Source organism: Mixophyes fleayi, chromosome 10 (genome assembly GCF_038048845.1).
Source record: "Mixophyes fleayi isolate aMixFle1 chromosome 10, aMixFle1.hap1, whole genome shotgun sequence".
NCBI lineage: Eukaryota > Metazoa > Chordata > Amphibia > Anura > Limnodynastidae > Mixophyes > Mixophyes fleayi.
Window position 1 is genome coordinate 38,899,686 of NC_134411.1, and position 19,773 is coordinate 38,919,458.

General features: G+C 42.5%; 1 long non-coding RNA gene across 3 annotated transcripts in view; it reads right to left on the bottom strand.

Moving 5' to 3' along the window:
• The window catches only part of LOC142104033 (uncharacterized), a 163,849-nt gene that overhangs the window by 132,526 nt on the left and 11,550 nt on the right, over nt 1-19,773 (bottom strand). For all 3 annotated transcript variants that reach the window (XR_012679501.1, XR_012679499.1, XR_012679500.1), the window contains exon 2: nt 16,017-16,061. This is a non-coding gene — a long non-coding RNA (uncharacterized LOC142104033). The remainder of the gene's footprint in view (nt 1-16,016; nt 16,062-19,773) is intronic.

Sequence of the window (19,773 nt, forward strand, 5' to 3'; positions counted from 1 at the left end):
AGGTTACAATTCAAGTTCATGTTATATGAGATCTACGACATCCCTATTTCTGAATGAACATCTGAAATATTGGATCATTCGGCTCCTATTCCTCCTGGAATAATCATCTTCCTGCACAGTAGGTCTGCAATCCCTCTTATTTGTATCGCAGAGGCCTAAAGTGATCTTCTCCCTGGGTCATTTTTTGACATATCTTTTGCCACCTTGTTTAGATAATCGTCATGGTGTTCCCGAAGAATGAATATGGTCTGGTTTCATGAACATGATTTCCTTGATAGCTAAGAAGGCAAGGTGCACTGCTTTTATCTATCTGAGATTATTATTATTATTATTATCCTTTATTTGTTTGGCACCACAAGGGTTCCGCAGCGCCGTACACTGTACAAAACAGTAGACTATACAGGGTAAGACATTACTGAACAATAAACAATAAATACCAAACTTCAGAGGCTCCAGGCAGGCTAATGCAGTAAGGACGGAGCAGAAGAACAGGTATGGATACAGGAGGGAAGAGGGCCCTGCTCAAGTGAGCTTACATCCTAAGGGAGGGTAAACAAGACTCAGGCACAAAGGGAGTCAGTTGATGCATATGGGAGGGAGAAGGGGCCGGGAGGAGAGAGGGGAATATGGGTTAGGTGGAAGGATGGTAGGCTTTAAGGAAGAGGTGAGTTTTAAGTGCTCGTTTGAAGGAGCTTAGATTGGGAGAGAGACGGATGGAGCGAGGGAGGTTGTTCCAGTGAAGGGGGGCTGCACGGGAGAAGTCCTGGATTCTGGAGTGGGAAGAGGTGACCAGGGTGGAGGAGAGGCGACGGTCATTGGCCGAGCACAGGGAGCGGGCAGGAGTGTGAATGGAGAGGAGGTTAGAGATATAGGGGGGAGTGGACTGGGAAAGAGCCTTGAACGTGGTGGTCAGGAGTTTGAAAAGGATTCTGTAGGGGATGGGGAGCCAGTGAAGGGCAAGGCAGAGGGGGGATGCGGAGGAGGAGAGGCGAGAGAGGAAGATGAGTCTTGCAGCCGCATTGAGAATAGAGCGGAGGGGGGCAAGGTGGCAGAGGGGGAGGCCAGAGAGGAGGAGGTTGCAATAATCGAGGCGGGAGATAATGAGTGCGTGGATGATGATTTTGGTGGCATCCTGAGAGAGGAAGGGCCGGATGCGGGCAACATTGCGAAGCTGGAAGCGACAGGCTTGGGCGAGGGATTGAATGTGGGGTGCAAAAGAGAGAGAGGAGTCGAAGGTAACGCCCAGGTAGCGAAGTTTGGTGACAGAAGAGATGGTGGTGCTGTTGGCGGTGATAGAGAGGTCGTGGTGGGAGGGGAGCCTGGGGGGAGGAAAGACAATGAGTTCAGTTTTAGAGATGTTAATTTTGAGAAAGCGGGAGGACATCCAGGAGGAGATGGCAGAGAGGCAGTCGGATACACGAGAGAGGAGGGTGGGGGAGAGATCAGGCGAGGAGGTGTAGAGTTGGATGTCATCGGCATAAAGGTGATACTGAAGACCGAAGGAGGAGATGAGAGCACCAAGGGAGGAGGTATAGAGTGGAAAGAGTAGAGGGCCGAGAACAGAGCCCTGAGGGACTCCGACAGGAAGAGGGGAGGGGGTGGAGGAGGAGCCAGACGTGGATACAGAGAAGGAGCGGTTAGCGAGGTATGAGGTGAACCAGGCGAGGACAGACCCAGATAAGCCAAGAGAGAGGAGGGTTTGTAGCAGGAGGGGGTGGTCTACAGTGTCAAAGGCCGCAGAAAGGTCGAGGAGAATGAGTAGGGAGAAGTGACCCTTGGATTTGGCTAAAAGTAGATCATTGGTAACTTTGGCCAGGGCAGTTTCGGTGGAGTGCAGGGGGCGGAAACCAGATTGGAGAGGGTCGAGGAGGGAATAGTCCGAGAGGTGTCTGGTGAGGCGGCTGCAGACAATCCTCTCAAGTAGTTTAGAGGCAAAGGGGAGAAGTGAGATAGGGCGATAGTTAGCAGGAGAGTTGGGGTCAAGATTGGGTTTTTTGAGGATGGGAGAGATGAGAGCGTGTTTAAATGAGGAGGGGACGATATATACATTTATTTCTGTGATTATTTTCCGTGAATCATACTTCCATTTACATGGGCTACCCAACCCTTGCTCGAGGCATTGTTATTATAATTAACTAGTGTCAAATTCTGTCTCTTCAAATAATTTCCCAAAGAGGATACTGAGTTATCTGTGACCACCTGACCTGTGACCTGTGATCACCTAAATATTTTTTGTTAACTATTATCAAGTAATAATGCTCACTAGAGTAGCTGAATGGACTCGAGCCTCTCCTTCCAAGCAATGGTTGGCGCTAGAGGGTCATGAGCTGGGTATCCCTGATCCTACTTTTCCGTGGCTTTCCATGCGTCCACAAACATCTCACCCCATGATTGGCCCCACCCTACATTAATAGGCAAAGCCAGGGAGATTAGAGTGTATCTTAGACACTTTCAGGGCAGACTCAATTCAAAGTGAAGTGTCACCGGTCATCACTGAGATGGGCAGCACAGTGGCTCAGTGGTTAGCACTTCTGCCTCAAAGCGCTGGGGTCATGAGTTCAATTCCCAACCATGGCCTTATCTGTGTGGAGTTTGTATGTTCTCCCCGTGTTTGTGTGGGTTTCCTCCAAATGCTCCGGTTTCCTCCCACACTCCAAAAAAACATACTGGTAGGTTAATTGGCTGCTATTAAATTGTTTTTAGTCTCTCTCTGTCTGTCTGTGTATGTTAGGGAATTTAGACTGTAAGCTCCAATGGTGCAGGAACTGTTGTGAATGAGTGCTCCGGTTTCCTCCCACACTCCAAAAACATACTAGTAGTAATTGGCTGCTATCAAAATTGAACCCAGTCTCTCTCGCTCTCTGTCTGTGTGCGTTAGGGAATTTAGACGGTAAGCTCCAATGGGACAGGGACTGATGTGAATGAGTTCTCTGTACAGCGCTGCAGAATCAGTAGCGCTATATAAATAAATGTTGATGATGATGATGTGGCTGCACACAACTCCTGGTACTATGTTACTCTATGAGGTGCAGGGAACCAAAAGTCAGCAATGTTGCATTGCCGAGGAGATTCTGTGACCATTCTAGAGGTACCTTTTACTGCTTTTTTTTGCTTTGCTCTCCTTAGGCCCATAGTCTTTATTTTAAAAACTGTCACTAGATAGCAAACATTTGTATGCAAGAGAGAATATAAAAACGCATGATATGTACATATTAAGGACATCCTGATTCAGGTATTTACTGTTGAAAAAATTATTACTTTTTTTACAAATATTTTTATTAATGATTGTAGTATTAAGAGTTGTTCACTTGAGCTATAAAATATTTATCTTTCCATGTTTTCTCATTGGGCTTTATACTGAACATACGCATGTGCGTATCCTGCATTCTGTTCTGTCTTTCCAGAGCGTACTTATACCCAGATTCAAATTAAAACATATATTGAGATCCGCTTGTATTTGAATATGGTCGGAACTACGATAACGTTCTGTGCTCACTTTTTAAATGCAAGTTGCATGCAGGTTACATTCAAAGATGAATCAAGCCCCCAATGAGCAGCCCTCATGTTGAATCATGCATCCTAGAATCTTCATGGAGGAGACTAGCATGGCTAATGAACAGCTAGAGAAATCTAAATGATGTCTGCACAGTGCCATCCTTTATTTGCTTTGATAAGAACCAATGCTGATGCAATAAGAACTTTAGACAGGAGATGGCAGTATAACTCTAAGTATAACAATACAACACTTTAACACTACATTTAATGTTTGCATTATAAGATATATACTGCATATATATATATTCTTTATTGTCTATCGTTTAAATGTAATATTTCCTTGGGATAGCAATCAATCATTATTGTCTCTCTATATATTAAATGCAATAGTACTTTTTGTAATGGTAAACATCCCTCATTTGTTGCCTTAGGTTGCAAAATCTTAGTCTTGTTACTTTTATGTTACATATTAGCTTACATATCTCACTTTAATCATAAATGATAGTTACTTTTTATTAATTAAATCAATCCAGTTACACACACTACTGCAATCTGCAAGAACAACATACTGCATTGAAAATGTAGCTACTGAAACATCAACTTTAGATGAATGTTCCCATAATGTTCAGTCATACTCCATTGTTTAATCCTGAATGTGAAGGAAAGACCTTGGGTTTTTTTCTATAGGCAATAGAACAATCTATGGTACTGTTGTTTCATCTCTCTTTGTTGTTTCATCTTCCTATGATACTTTTCACAGTCTTTATAAGTTTAGGTTAAGGGCAGTAATAACACACATAATAGGTGGAATAGCACAAGTAACAATGTTGTTGATAAGAAAATTGAAAGAAATGTACAAATAAGAGTCATGGTAATAAATAAATGGAATATGTAAATTATATATGAATGTAAATTAAGAAAATCAAATGAATTGGGAATAATTATACACATATAAAAATAAATATGTTGCATTGTCCATCTATCCGTCGTTTTGTAAGAGTGTAAGTGGTCAATATGGAGGCAAGAACTTTGGGATTTTAAATTTAGAGCCAGGAAGGGACGTGTCCTAGAACAACCCTAAATTGCATGTACGAATAAAGCTGTCCAGTATTTGTTCACTACATGCAAAAGCAGCCAGTGATTTCTCTGCATGTATAAAACATGCATATGAACCCCTTGCATTGCAATATGGTTTGTCCAGGAACAAATTTGTGCCTCTTTTATTTGCTTTGCTCCTAACTATAAATGGTGCCCAGTAGCGTTTGCTGTTCAAATAAAAAAACAAAAACATTTTAATATAGTATTTATTTAATGTGAAAAAGAACAGCTATCCTAGAACAGCGAACATGGAACTACAAACAAGAGCCGCAAATTTCAAGTTGCAAAATCAAAACAGGATCTATGGAAAATTATACCCCAAACATGTTTGTAGCCATCGAACCGGTGAAATTATTACAGCAACATAATAAATATTTGAATCTGGCAATTATTTAAAACAGCAATCCTACATAAAATATGCAAATCATTATCTCCTTTTCAAAAGACCTCTGGCTGCAAGACACAGAGACAGTTAATCTCTTACACAGACACAGCTTCACACCTCTCAGTATGTCATGTGATGGCAGAGGGGGGAGAAGGAGGATGTCACAGTAATTATAAATCAGATAAATAATTAACATCTGATTCAATTATATATACTTTCACTATATTGAGCAGCGAAATGTCTAATTCTCACCTCTGTGATACTCAGCGGCAAAGGTGAATTATCATATCCCTCTGGAGATTTCTACAGTAGACCCCATATTGTCATTGCTCTTTCATAAGTATGTTTAAAAATAAAAAATAAAGGGCTCTCAATATCACAGGGTGAAAAGCCATATATATATATATATATATATATATATATATATATATATATATAAATAAGGACAGAACTATTAAATTGTTAGATTTAATATACAAAAGGTACAATGCTTACGGATAATAAAAAAATAATTAGAGAAAGATTTGCCATACAAATAAAAAGTTGCAAACAATTAGGAACACAAGTGGGATGAAAGTACAAAGCATAACATACGTATGATAATTTGTATGCCTAGGGGTAGGCAGAATAGATGTACAGTCCTTCAATTAGATTGATCCCCAAGAAGCTGACAATTTGTTGTAACTGGTCTCAGCTTTTTAAAGACACCTTTACACCTTTCCCCACCTCCCGGGGGGTTGTGGTCTGTGACACTTTTTACAATCACCATTTAAATGTTGCCTGATTTACTACCCAGTTCTACTATGTGACCTAACTTTTCTGTGGAGTGTCAAACAGACCCAATTTTATTATTAATAGACCCCTTATGAATTTACTCATCTATTGATACCAAACAAGCTTTTGAAGCTGACAGGTGACACTGCTATCTTGTAACACTGGGATGTGCAGAGCCACCGAATATGCACACAACAGACTCTCTGGCTTCCCATTTTACACTTTAGTAGCTTAATTTCTCAATGGATTCATTTGATATACCATATGTACACTGCAGTTATGATTTAGACCATGGTTGTCCAACCCGCGGCCCGCGGGCCGCATGCGTCCCAGCATGCCTGTAAATGTGGCCCAGCAGGAGTTTTGGTTGTGGCAAGGGGGCAGCGCTGAAAAAAAAAATCCTGCAAAAAAAAATACCTTGCGGTGATGTCAGCTGGAGCTCCGGCTCCCTCCCTGGTCTCCTCCTCCATGTGGCGTTCGCAGTGAATGTCGGGGGTGACGTCATCACACCCGACATCCATTGGGTAGCGCAGCACAGAGGAGTCACCCGCGTGAACTATCAGCAGCAGTGCAAGATTATCCAGTATCTTATTGTTGTTACTCTGAATTTGGACTTTCTGCACCATGAAATTATGAACTAGCTGTGTTCTCTGTATGTATCTAATATAAATATTAAGAGATAATTGTATTTTTTATATTTTAAACCATTTTAAATGTGCAGTGCTGAGTAGGGTGAAAATATCACCCACTGTTACCCTCATCGGAGGCTGCTCCATGAGCCATTTTTCCCGCCACCCTATCTTTAAATCTCTGTAGATTTCTATTAGTCCTCCTGATGCTACCTATATCGGTGACCATTTCAAACTGGTCAATAAAAAAAATGATTCATGGGTGCAGAAAGAGAGAAAGAAAAGTTTTTGCCATTTAATTCCCCGAACCCCACTAAGGGACAGATGCAGGTAAGTTAAATTGTAGCTGGTAATGGGACTACTGCTTTAATCATGATTCTGCAACAGGTTTCCTAACTCTTACTAACTTAATTTCCAAGTAAGTTTAATATGTTAACTATGTTTTCTATGGTTTTTTCGATGATCAGCTATCGTTAGTGTTAGTGTATTTTATGTGCGGCCCAAACCAACTCGTCGTCTTCCAATGTGGCCCAGGGAAGCTAAAAGGTTGGACACCCCTGATTTAGACCTTATTCCCCACAATTATGTGATGGGTTGACCCTTGTTACTGTAAGTTCTCTTTGTTCACAACATATCTAATATATAAATGAAATGCTTAGTGGCGTCTGTGTGTGTGTGGGAAAAAAAAAAACAAGTTGCAGCGCCACCTGCTGGGCAGAGTTATACACTGACCTACTAAATTCTTAGTGTGTGTGGGAAAAAAAATTCAGAAAGGGCTGAAATTTGGTAGGCCTCAAACTCATTTTCGTGAGGTAATTTTACCTCATGAACACACGTGTAGAGGCGTGCGTTAGTGTGTGTGTGTGTGTGTGAAAAAAACTATTTTCTCAGAAAGGGCTCATCCAATTGACCTGAAATTTGGTATACTGACATTATTTGACAAAAAAATTAGAATAGTCAAGTCAGTTAACTTCCATCATCCCCCCGTGGGAGGGGTAGTAAAGGCTAAATTTACGAGTTGAGGGGTCAAACTCATTTTCGTGAGGTAATTTTACTTCATGAACACACATTAAAAAGGGCGCTTTCGTCGGGAAGTAACGCTCTTCCCCTGAGGAGGCCTGGGCTAGGCCCAAATGCATGACAAGAACCTTTTTAAGACCTTAAGTAGCTTGATTTGACTAGAATGCATGAGTATCATGCACGGGTTAACTTGCATATATATATTTTTTTAAGATTTGTTTTTTTTGTTTCTTAAAAACTCTTTTAGTGGAACTGAGAGCTACAGGGGTTTTCATTGGCAGTAGAGATCATTGCCCAACACAAAAAAAGGAGCTGTTGATAATAGAAAACAGAAAACAATTATTAAAAAATAAAGGATTTCTTTTAACAAATTAGGTCCTGATTCATTAGGGAACGTAAATGCCCATAAATGTGTAAAATTACTCTGCTCAAGCCCAGAACCTGACCATAAGCCAGTAAACGCAGCAACGTCTAATTCAACTATGAGCGCGACATCCTATGATTTCATGGGCGGAACAGGGAGGGGACTGGGAGTATGCATGTAGTCAATGTAAGGTAAGGGCATGCCAAGCTGTGACGCGTGGTTCAAGCTTTGGACATCTCTAAGGTACGTATTTTTATGCCATATTTGTGCTGATTACTAGTGATGACGGCTGTGTATACAGCTAGAACATGTGTTTGCAATCAGGAGCAACTGTAACAATGCATTTTATGTACAGAAGACATTAATAACATCCTAATAAATGTATTTTTTTTATTTTATGGGGGGGAAAATGCAAAAAAAAAAAAAAACTTTTTTAAAATAGTTTTGTCATTAAAGACTATATTAAAACAAGTGACATTAATAGATTGTTTTTTTCTGTGTGTTCTTTTGGAACTTGATATTCCACATATGTATTGGAGGTATCCTGCAATGTCTTGTCTGTTAGAGCAGAGTGGACTCAGACTCGTATTAAACATCAGACGTATCTACACATCTGCTCCTAGTTGAATTCGGAAGTGCGGAAGCTCGATCCACGGGTGTTTTGCTTGTCTTAATGAATCAGACCCTTAATGTTTAAAAGTGTTTATTTCATTTTTAAAATAAATTAAATTTGATTCATCGGTAAGAAAATTCAGCAATTTTTTATTTATACTATTTGCAGCAATTAGTAATTTTTTTATCATTGCAATAAAAAAATCATACTTATCATATAAACGGGTGACATTATAACACTCATTCAGTGTTTTAGGCGTACCCTAAATTTTGGAGCCCAGGGCAATCACCTAGGTTAGCCCAGTGATTGCACCAGTCCTACCCTTTGTTAAGATTAGGCTCTCACTTGTGTTTTGTTAATAAAAATGATAATTAAAGGCTGATAGAGGTTGGTGGAATGTTAATCTGTAATGTGAGATAGTAAAGCGTTAGAGCACCAAGGACAGGTTATAACACCACAGTCAGAGAGCTGTCACACCACAGTCCCGGAGATTACTACATAACATTATATACTGAGCATCTTACAAACCGCCTACACATTTATCCCATCTACCTCTTGCATAAACCAGAGCGACATCTCTCCGCTATGAATATATAATATAATGCAGATTACTCTGACGGAGACTCTGAAATCTCCTGCATTCATAATTTTCATCACAGAGATGAGCGTCTCACTCACATAAAACACAATCGACTTCGGCATTGCGACGTTTTAATTGTCAAATTGTGATTCCCATGGTTTAAAAGCTCAGTAATAAAAATGTATAGATTTATAGGATAAATAGGAAAAATAAGAACAAAATAGATAAAATGCGATAAATTGTTAAGCATAATCGCTCACTGTGATGACAACAGACTGGGAGGGCGAGAAGTCTGGCACGATGACAGCGCAAATTCTTTCCAATCAGTGGCGCGGTTGCGGTATAATAAGTATAATATAGACAGAGTTTCTAGTCTGTCAAATCTGACCATGTAGGGTTATTATGACTTATAGAGGTCGCCAGGGGAGGGCTGGCAAATTTTAGCCCAGGATTGAAGACTCGACTCAGCAGCCTATAATGATGATTTTAATAAGATAAAAAATGCAGGTGGCCCATCCCATGGTGGCCCACTATAGGACAGTCCGGCGGGCAGATACCCCCCAGACCCCGAGCCCAGCCTGCCCCTGGATGCCACCTTCCCAAATACTCAGAGCCCCTAGACAGCTACCTGGATGTAATAATTCTGAGTGTAGCAGCTAACTATCTACACAATAAACAAAAGTGTTTTGTCTCTGAAACATAATATCCGTCATCTTGTTGGGCATATTGTACATGATGAAGGACGTGATACATAATATTACTGAGATTACAATGAGAGGCTCCAACAAATGTTTAGATTTTTAGAGAAGGACAATTGTTGGTGGAAATCATTAAAATACCAAACTGTATCCTTAAATCTTCACATATCTTCTAGCAATGTAAATGGCATAGTACAAACAAGGGCACAAATATGAGGCTATCCATTTATTTTTTTAAATATAAAAAGTATATTTAGACAAACGTGAAGACAGTGTTTTATACTATCCCTTATATACCATTAATATTTGCACTGACATTGACGTGAAATGTTTTTATCATCTATACTCCAATAAGATATATTATTGTTGTTATTCCATATCCTAAACTTTTCTGTAATTTTACAACTACGTGTGTCACTACACACGTTTATCATGCACACTAGCATCATCTGGCAGAGGCTGGCATGCTGGGACTTGTAGTTCCACAACAACCGTGTGAGCCACAGGTCTTCTACTTATTCTTTCTATACTAGTAACAGTGACAAATAACTAAATACAAATTTTAAGATCTTTCCTAACACCAATGTTATCTGAGATGAGCTGTGTTGTGTGGGGGGTGGTCTGTTTTCTGTGCACACCAGATTAGCTGTTAGTGAGCAGAACCAAGACATATGCAGAGACCACATTGTACGTAGATATTCAGAGAAATTGTGCTCTGCGTACAAAGTAACTCATCTCGGGATGCTCACCGTACCTTTATAGATGATTAAAAGAATAAATTGGATGTTTTTATTATTACTCCCTGACAAAAACATCCAGCAGTCAAGATCTTCTAGTGGTCACGGACTAACCCCAACTACAATGTGATAAAATGAGGCAACAGACTACAGGTCTACCAGACACTGTGGGCCTGATTCATTACGTAACAGAAAATAAAAGTATTTTGCAGTTCTTAAAAAGACGTAAGGCATAGGCACGTCCGTATTCAGCTACAAGCGGATGTAAAGAAACGTCTCCTGTTATATACAGGTGTGGGTACACTCTGCATATATGGCACTTGTTGTATTTAGACATACACAACACACTGCTCATACAAACAATATATATATTGTAGCACATGCCCTTGTGTTTCTAACTCCCATTGTCCTATAGATTGTAAGCTTGCGAGCAGGGTTCTCTTACCTCTCTGTCTGTATGTATTACCCAGTATTGTCTTATTAATGTTTGTTCCCAATTGTAAAGCGCTACGGAATTTGCTGGCGCTATATAAATAAATGTTGATGTGGATGATGATGATATATATATATATATATATATATATATATATATATATATATATGTATACTGTACATAAAATACACTTTTATAGTTGCTCCTGATACAAACACATGTTCTAGCTGTATACACAGCCGGCATCATGGAGGCTTCAAATCTGCCCACTTCACTATGAAGTGGGCAAATGTGGGAGAATGTCAGCTCTCCCGGGAGTCCAGGAGACCTACCCGGATTTTGGGAGTCTCCTGGACATTCCTGGAGAACTGGCAAGTATGTACTACAGTAGTCCTCCCCTTTCCACCCGTTTCGTCCTTAAAATCCTAGGCTGTCGGAAGTGTCATTTACGTGCGCACAAGAATTGTGTTAATTTGTCACAAGTTTTGGTTTCGAGCAGAGCGAAAACAGAGAAAATGCGCCACGTAAATGGACTTACATTCCCTAATGAATGTAAGTCATTAGGAAATGTGTATCAAATTGTTGGTTCTAGTAGTTTGTAAAACAATGTTACTGAACATTTGCTGCAATATTAATTTAAGTACTGAAAGGTCTAGACACTGCCTGCAGATTTCTAGTGTATTCCTCTAGTGCTGTGCCAATGTTTTATGTGTGCTATAAAAAGGATAGAGATTTCATAGCAGCAGCCGGCACTGAGTCAGCGTTGGTCTGCGTATAGCTGATCTGTGTTACTGCAGAGAAGACAGAATGTATCAGGCGTGTGGAGAATGCTTCTGGATTATTCTATGGCCTATCTATGTGTCCATATGTCTGTATAATAAATTCATTTTTCTGGGTCCTGATGCAGATCAAAAGTCTACATCAATTATTTATCATTTATATCAAGACACAAAAAATGTTTCACCAAGCCGGTTAGGATGAGTCCCCATGACTCTGTCTAGGGATGGGGGGACTTACAGGCACTTGAAATCCTCCCAAAACAATAAATAAGAAGACAGTTAAAAAAAATGTGGCTGCATTACCATTTATGCCCACCAAGCGGAGCTCTTCTATCTACACTATAAAATTAAAAACAGAGATAAGTAAAATGAACAAAATCATCATTTTGCAGAGGTGTGAAGCTCAGAGGACACAATATTCTGGTTCTTCTTGTGCATCTCCATTCCATTGCAAGTCAAACCATATTGTATTTGTAAATTTCCAAATGCTGATTCAGGGACATAAGTTCTAGGGCCTAATGTCACTGGTAAATGGTAAAATTACAAGAGAAGGGAGGGAACAAGATGAATCAAACTGAGTACACCTGCAGGAGGGTTGTGGGTGACTGAGCACACCTGCAGGAGGGGTGTGGGTGACTGAGCACACCTGCAGGAGGGTTGTGGGTGACTGAGCACACCTGCAGGAGGGTTGTGGGTGACTGAGCACACCTGCAGGAGGGGTATGGGTGATTGAGCAAACCTGCAGGAGGGGTATAGGTGACTGAGCACACCTGTAGGAGGGGTATAGGTGACTGAGCACACCTGCAGGAGGGGTATAGGTGACTGAGCACACCTGCAGGAGGGGTATAGGTGACTGAGCACACCTGCAGGAGGGATGTGGGTTACTGAGCACACCTGCAGGAGGGATGTGGGTTACTGAGCACACCTGCAGGAGGGGTGTGGGTGACTGAGCACACCTGTAGGAGGGGTATGGGTGACTGAGCACACCTTCATGAGGGGTATAAGTGACTGAGCACACCTGCAGGAGGGGTGTGGGTGACTGAGCACACCTGTAGGAGGGGTATGGGTGACTGAGCACACCTTCATGAGGGGTATAAGTGACTGAGCACACCTGCAGGAGGGGTATAAGTGACTGAGCACACCTGCAGGAGGGGTATGGGCAGGGCCGTAACTAGGGCTGTGCGACAGGGGCGACTGCCCAGGGCGCAACGCTGAAGGGGGGCGCAATTTAGGAATATTTTAGGTTAATTTGGTTAAAATTGAGGGCTATGGGGGCGGCATTTGTCTTTCTCGCCCAGAGCACTAGAATTCTAAGTTACGGCTCTGGGTATGGGTGATTGAGCAAACCTGCAGGAGAGGTATAAGTGACTGAGCACACCTGCAGGAGGGGTATAAGTGACTGAGCACACCTGCAAGAGGGGTATGGGTGACTGAGCACACCTGCAGGAGGGGTGTGGGTGACTGAGCACACCTGTAGGAGGGGTATGGGTGACTGAGCACACCTGCAGGAGGGGTGTGGGTGACTGAGCACACCTGTAGGAGGGGTGTGGGTGACTGAGCACACCTGTAGGAGGGGTATGGGTGACTGAGCACACCTGCAGGAGCTGCTCTGGGTGACTGAGCACACCTGCAGGAGGGGTGTAAGTGAGTGAGTACACCTGCAGGAGGGGTGTGGGTGGCTGAGCACACCTGCAGGAGCGGTGTAAGTGAGTGAGTACACCTGCAGGAGCTGCTAAGGGTGACTGACCACTCCTGCAGGCGGGGTATGGGTGACTGAACACACCTGCAGGCGGGGTATGGGTGACTGAACACACCTGCAGGAGGGGTATGGGTGACTGAACACACCTGCAGGAGGGGTGTGGATGATTGAGCACACCTGCAGAAGCGGGCTGTAAGTGATTGAGCACTACCATAGTTTCACCTTTCTTGTCAAAGCCTAATGCGCACAGGTGAGTTTTCCACCATCGACAGCACACTGGGCCTACAAAATGTTATGCCCCTGGCTGGGAGGTTGTGATTGTACCAAACAACTAAACAGCTACTAATATCTCACAGTTCCTCTTTTTACAGGATGTCCCTTTTCATTGTCACACCAATAATTTACAAATGATTACATTACTGACCTCTCTAGAGATCTGCAGAACATCGCTCTGTTCCATCTACCCCCTGACAGATACATGATGATATATTCTGCAGATTGTTATATTACTGACCTCTCTAGAGATCTGCAGAACATTGGTCTGTCCCATCTACCCCCTGACAGATACATAGTGATATATTCTGCAGATTGTTATATTACTGACCTCTCTAGAGATCTGCAGAACATTGTTCTGTCCCATCTACCCCCTGACAGATACATAGTGATATATTCTGCAGATTATTACATTACTGACCTCTCTAGAGATCTGCAGAACATCGTTCTGTCCCATCTACCCCCTGACAGATACATGATGATATATTCTGCAGATTGTTATATTACTGACCGCTCTAGAGATCTGCAGAACATTGCTCTGTCCCATCTACCCCCTGACAGATACATAGTGATATATTCTGCAGATTGTTATATTACTGACCTCTCTAGAGATCTGCAGAACATTGGTCTGTCCCATCTACCCCCTGACAGATACATAGTGATATATTCTGCAGATTGTTATATTACTGACCTCTCTAGAGATCTGCAGAACATCGTTCTGTCCCATCTACCCCCTGACAGATACATAGTGGTATATTCTGCAGATTATTACATTACTGACCTCTCTAGAGATCTGCAGAACATCGCTCTGTCCCATCTACCCCCTGACAGATGCATAGTGATATAGGGCCTGATTCATTAAGGAAAGTCGACAAAAAAAAAGTTTTCTCCTGGACAAAATCATGTTACAATGAGAGGGGTGCAAATAATTTTATTATTTTGCACGTAAGATAAATACTGGCTGTTTTTTCATGTAGCTCACAAATACTTGATAGCTTTATTTTTACACTGAAATATAAAGTTGATCTAGGACATGGCCTGAGCCAACTATAAATCTGTCCACATATGCAACATGGTTTTGCCCAGGTGAAAAGTTACTCCTTTTTTTTTTGCTTTAATTTACTTAACGAATCAAGCCCGCATTCTGCAGATTGTTACATTACTGACCTCTCTAATGATGTGCTCTGTTCCCCTAAAAGATTAGGCATAGGGCTTGGGTTATATTAATTTACACATATATGAGCTGGATGCAAAACGAGAGTAAATTACTGATAAAAAAAAAACACAATACACAAACTGGCGTATGCCACTGCCCTTATAAAACTTATTTGATAAATAAGCCTCATAGACAACAGTAATGTTTTGGTCAGTGCCAGTGAGCTGCCCACAATTTGGCAGCAGTGTAAGATGAAGTAATGGAGCTTTTCACATTTTATTAAATAAGCCCCAACATGTGTTTAAGTTACAGATTTTGTTACTGTGTTTCCAGCTTTGTGGAGCTGGGGGTTTGTTCTATTCCTCTCTCCCCCCCCACTTGTCAGGTTGCAGCTTCCTTAATTACATCACAATTAACTTTTGTTTCACTATCTTAAAGCCTTCCAGTCCACACGAAATTACCATTTAAATACAGGGTGGAAATGTTAATGAACAAGTTGTGGTCTTCTAATTTACTCTGCATCATACAGAAACTCTCATACACTTCCTCTTGTACCTTGTTCTTGAAACAATTACCGATGTTTATGGAATATAGTCATTTTTGGCTTCAGAAATCATTCTACTTGATGCAGCATTTTCATATATCTGTCCTTGTTGTTTGGGATGTCCACAAAGAGATGTATTTATACCCCATTCATACTGCACCAAAATCCCGGGTTTTTGCCGGGGCGAGCTCAAACGACCCGGGTTTTGGTGCAGTATGAATGGTACAAGTCAAAAATCCCGGGTCTAAAAACCTGGGTCTTCAACCCAGGATTTATCGAGGGGTAATTCCCGGGTCGGACCCGGGTTGCCTGCACTATGAATGGTGCAACCCGGGTTTTTCAACCCGGGTTGCACAGAAAACAAGCTGATTGGTTGTCTGCCTGTCTCTGGAGGATGATGTCATCGGTGGGAGCCCGTGGAAGAAAAAATAACCAGTCATCTTTCAATGACATCACCATTTTTCAGCCAATGAAAACTGCTCTGGTGATGACTCCCACAAATTGCCAGGGCACAGACTTGTGCAGTATGAATGGGGTCAACCCGGGAAATTCCCGGGTCCGAGGTGCAGTATGAATGGTGTTTCTGAGCTGGGACGCTCCGAGCCCCGGCAAAAACGCGGCTTGAAAAACCCGGGATATTGCCGGGGCGGCAGTATAAAAGCGGTATTAGAGACTATTTACTATGATGTGGTCATAACAAAGATTGTCATTACTGTCTGTCAGCGCTATGAGTACTTACCGATCGGCCAGTTCATCTCAGCATGTGTGACCTTGGCTTCCACTTCTACCAGAACAAAAAAAAAAAAACGTTAAAAAAAATATATTTAAAGAAATGAAAACTTTTGTAACCATTCCTGTTAAAAAAAATGTTTTCTTTGTTTTAAAAAATATCATGCAATATAGTAATAAATAGACCCCCTAAACCTTCATCACAGTCAAAAGTAGGAAACTGACGCAGTAATATGGAAATTGATTGTATTTAGTGTTAGACCCGTTGCCCCATCTATGGGCCTGTACGTAATGGCAGTTATAGATCCACCAATGATGTATTAGGAGGTAAACGCAGGTTAATTACAGCTCAAAATAATATTATTTTTAACATTTATTTATTTCTATAGTGAGCATGATTGCTAAAGACAAACACAGAGAGCTACGGTGAGCTGTCGCATAACCACGAGGAGACCGCGTGAGAACGTATCAACAAGCCCAAGGTGGCCAGGGACACACCGGTGGGCACAAATAGTCACCATCCTATACCAAACGCAAGACGGATCAGGGCCCAGGGGGGGGCTCTTCGCACCTAAATTGAGTGGCTGTACAACATTATTATTATTTATTTATCAGTCGACACAGATTTCGTAGTGCTGGAAGCAAGTAACAAGTATATAAAGTAATACATATAAGTAGTACAGATGAGTGTGAGTAATGCTATGGGGACTCACACAAAGTGCAGATAAAGACATGACAAGATGCACAAGGGAGTCAGACAGTAGACAGATATGAGACAATAGGTAGATAGGACCCTGCCTGCGAGAGCTTACATTCTAGAGGGAGGGGTGGTGAGAGACAGTAGGACCGACTGGGAGAAAATGGAGATGTCAGGCGAGGAAGAGGAGGTGATGGCGTCACGTTGCTGTGAGAATAGACCCACCTTCTGGTATTGGCGCTGCTATTCCAGGAGGCGCGGAGTCTAAATGTGCCCCTGGTCTTCACCAAGGACCCCCGCAAGGAGGTTTGCAATTCGCAGCAAAGGCACGCAGGTTGCGGCCCTCCCAGGTAGCCAGAGTCTCCTTTAAATAGTTAATGATGGTTTCTCATTGGTGGCAGCGGGATCGGCGGTCAGAATCAGCTGACCGCCGACAGGAAGCAGAGCTGAGCATCCCGCTGCCTAGCAACAAGGACGCCGCAACTCTGTGCATGTGCCGGCCGGGTATAGACAAATCCCGTTGCAGGATGCGAAGGGGCAGAACATGAAGGCGCCCGTCCCCGGCACTTCCTGACAGTGCAGGGACAGCACCTGACAGTACCCCCTCCCTCTCTCTGAGAAGAAAAATCCTTATGATAATTTCTTTAGGAAGGCAGACAAAAGATGGGGGGCATGAAGATCCTCTTCGTTCACCCAGGACCTCTCTTTGGGTCCAAACCCCTTCCAGTGGACCAAATACTAGGAGTGCCCACGAACATCCAGGATGTGACTGATCTCTTACTCGTCACCGTCCGTAGATGGAATGGGGGAGGGGATATTAGTAAATTTGTTAAGTACTAGAGGTTTCAACAGAGAAATGTGGAAGGTATTGTGAACCTTAAGAGAGGAGGGGAGAAGAAGTCTATAAGTAACGGAATTAATGACTTGGGTTCCAGGAAAGGGACCGATAAAAAGTGGAGCCAGCCTCATGGATGGTACCCGTAGTTTGAGGTTTTGAGTGAGAGCCATATTTTACCCCCAGGTCGAAGGACAGGAACCAATTTACGGTGATGGTCTGAAGAACGTTTATACTGCTGAGAGGATTTCAATAAAATTTCCCTGGCAGAGGTCCAAATAAAACCCAAATCATGAACAAAAGAGCGAGCAGCAGGTATGTGGAAGCCTGAGAAGAGGAAAAATCTAGTAGTATGGAAGGAGAACCAAATACTGTACAGAAAGGAGAAAAGCCAGAGGAACAATGAACATGATAATTATGGGCGAATTTGGCCCATAGGAGAAGATTACTCTATTCCGACTGATTGTTGAAGGAAAAACAATGGAGAAATACCTCAAGGTCCTGGTTTATACATTTAGTTTGACCATTGGTCTGAGGGTGTAAGCCTGAGGAAAACTTCAGGTCTAATCCCAAATCCTTGCAAAAAACTCTCCAGAAGCAAGACACAAATTGGACTCCGCGATCAGATACTATCTCCAGCGGGAACTCGTGGAGACGAAAGATCTCGATAAAAACTTGTGTAAATTTGGGGGTGGCGGGTAGACCATTTAAAGGGACGAAGTGAGCCATTTTAGAAAACCTATCCACGACCACCCAAATAGTGTTGAAACCATTGCTTAGAGGGAGGTCGGAGATGAAATCCATGGAGAGACTAACCCATGGTCGTTCCGGAATGGGTAGAGAGGAAAGTAAACCAGCAGGAAGATGTCTGGGAGATTAACTTAGGGCACAAACTGCACATGCAGCGAAAAATTCACGGGTATCAGTCTGAAGAGTTGGCCAAAAACAATGCCGGGATAGTAAGGCAACCGTCCTCACCAGCGCAATAAATAAGTCTCAACCTAAAGCGGCTAAAGAACAAAGACCAGCAGGCTTGACAAGGGTGCAGGCAGCGGGCATCTTGCAGGTAAATGAGGTCGGTAAATACAGTGACTGGGTGGATGGCCCCCTCCAAGAGATGAAGCCACTCCTCTAAGGCAAGTTTGATAGCAAGTAACTCCCCAATACCATAAGACCAGATGGAGAAAACTTCCTGGAAAAGAATTCACAGGGACAAAAAGAACTGGCAGAGGATTCCTTTGAAAGCACTGCTCCCATGCCAACAGATGAGGGATCCACTTCGAGGAAGAAAGGCATCTCTTGGTTGTTTTGGACAAAAACAGGAGCCACAGAAAACGCCTTTTTTAAGGACTCAAATGCAGAAATAGCCTCAGGAGTCCAATTTCTAGGATTAGCCAATCTTCGGGTGAGGGCAGCAATGGGAGCAATAGGGGTGGAAAATTGCTTAATAAATTGTCTATAGTAGTTGGCAAAGCCGATTAAGCGTTGCACCGCTTTCAACCCTAAGGGTCTAGGCCAGTTAACAATCACAGACAACTTCTCAGGATCCATCTGCAAGCCAGACCCAGAGACGATGTATCCCAGGAACGGAATCTGAGAAACCTCAAACACACACTTTTTCAAGTTTGCAGAACAATCGGTTAGCTCAGGACTTCCTTAACATGAGCGCGGTGAGAGATGAGATCCAGAGAAAAAATCAGAATATGATCCATGTAAACCACCACAGAGCTGTAAAGAAGATCCTGGAAGACTTCGTTAATGAAGGACTGAAAGACTGCCGGGGTATTACAAGATACTCAAAATGTCCCTCCCGGGTACTAAAGGCAGTCTTCCATTCGTCACCTTCACGAATGCGGTTTAAATTATAAGGTCTTCTGAGATCCAGTTTGGAGAAGATTTTGGAGCCACTGATCCGATTGAACAGTTATGTGATAAGTGGGAAGGGGTAAAGGTTCTTAATGGTTATGGCGTTCAACTGCCGATAATCGATGTAGGGTCGCAGAGTCCCATCTTTCTTTTTGACAAAAAACAAACCAGCTCCTGCCAGAAACGAAGATTTTCTGATAAAGCCACGTTTGAGGTTCTCAGAGATGTAGAGAGACAAAGCCTGATTTTCAGGCAGCGAGAGATGGTAGATTCTTCCTTTAGGAATGGGTTTATCAGGTACTAAATCGATTGGGCAATCCCAAGGACGATGAGAAGGGAGTATCTCCGAAGCGCCTTTACAAAAGACAT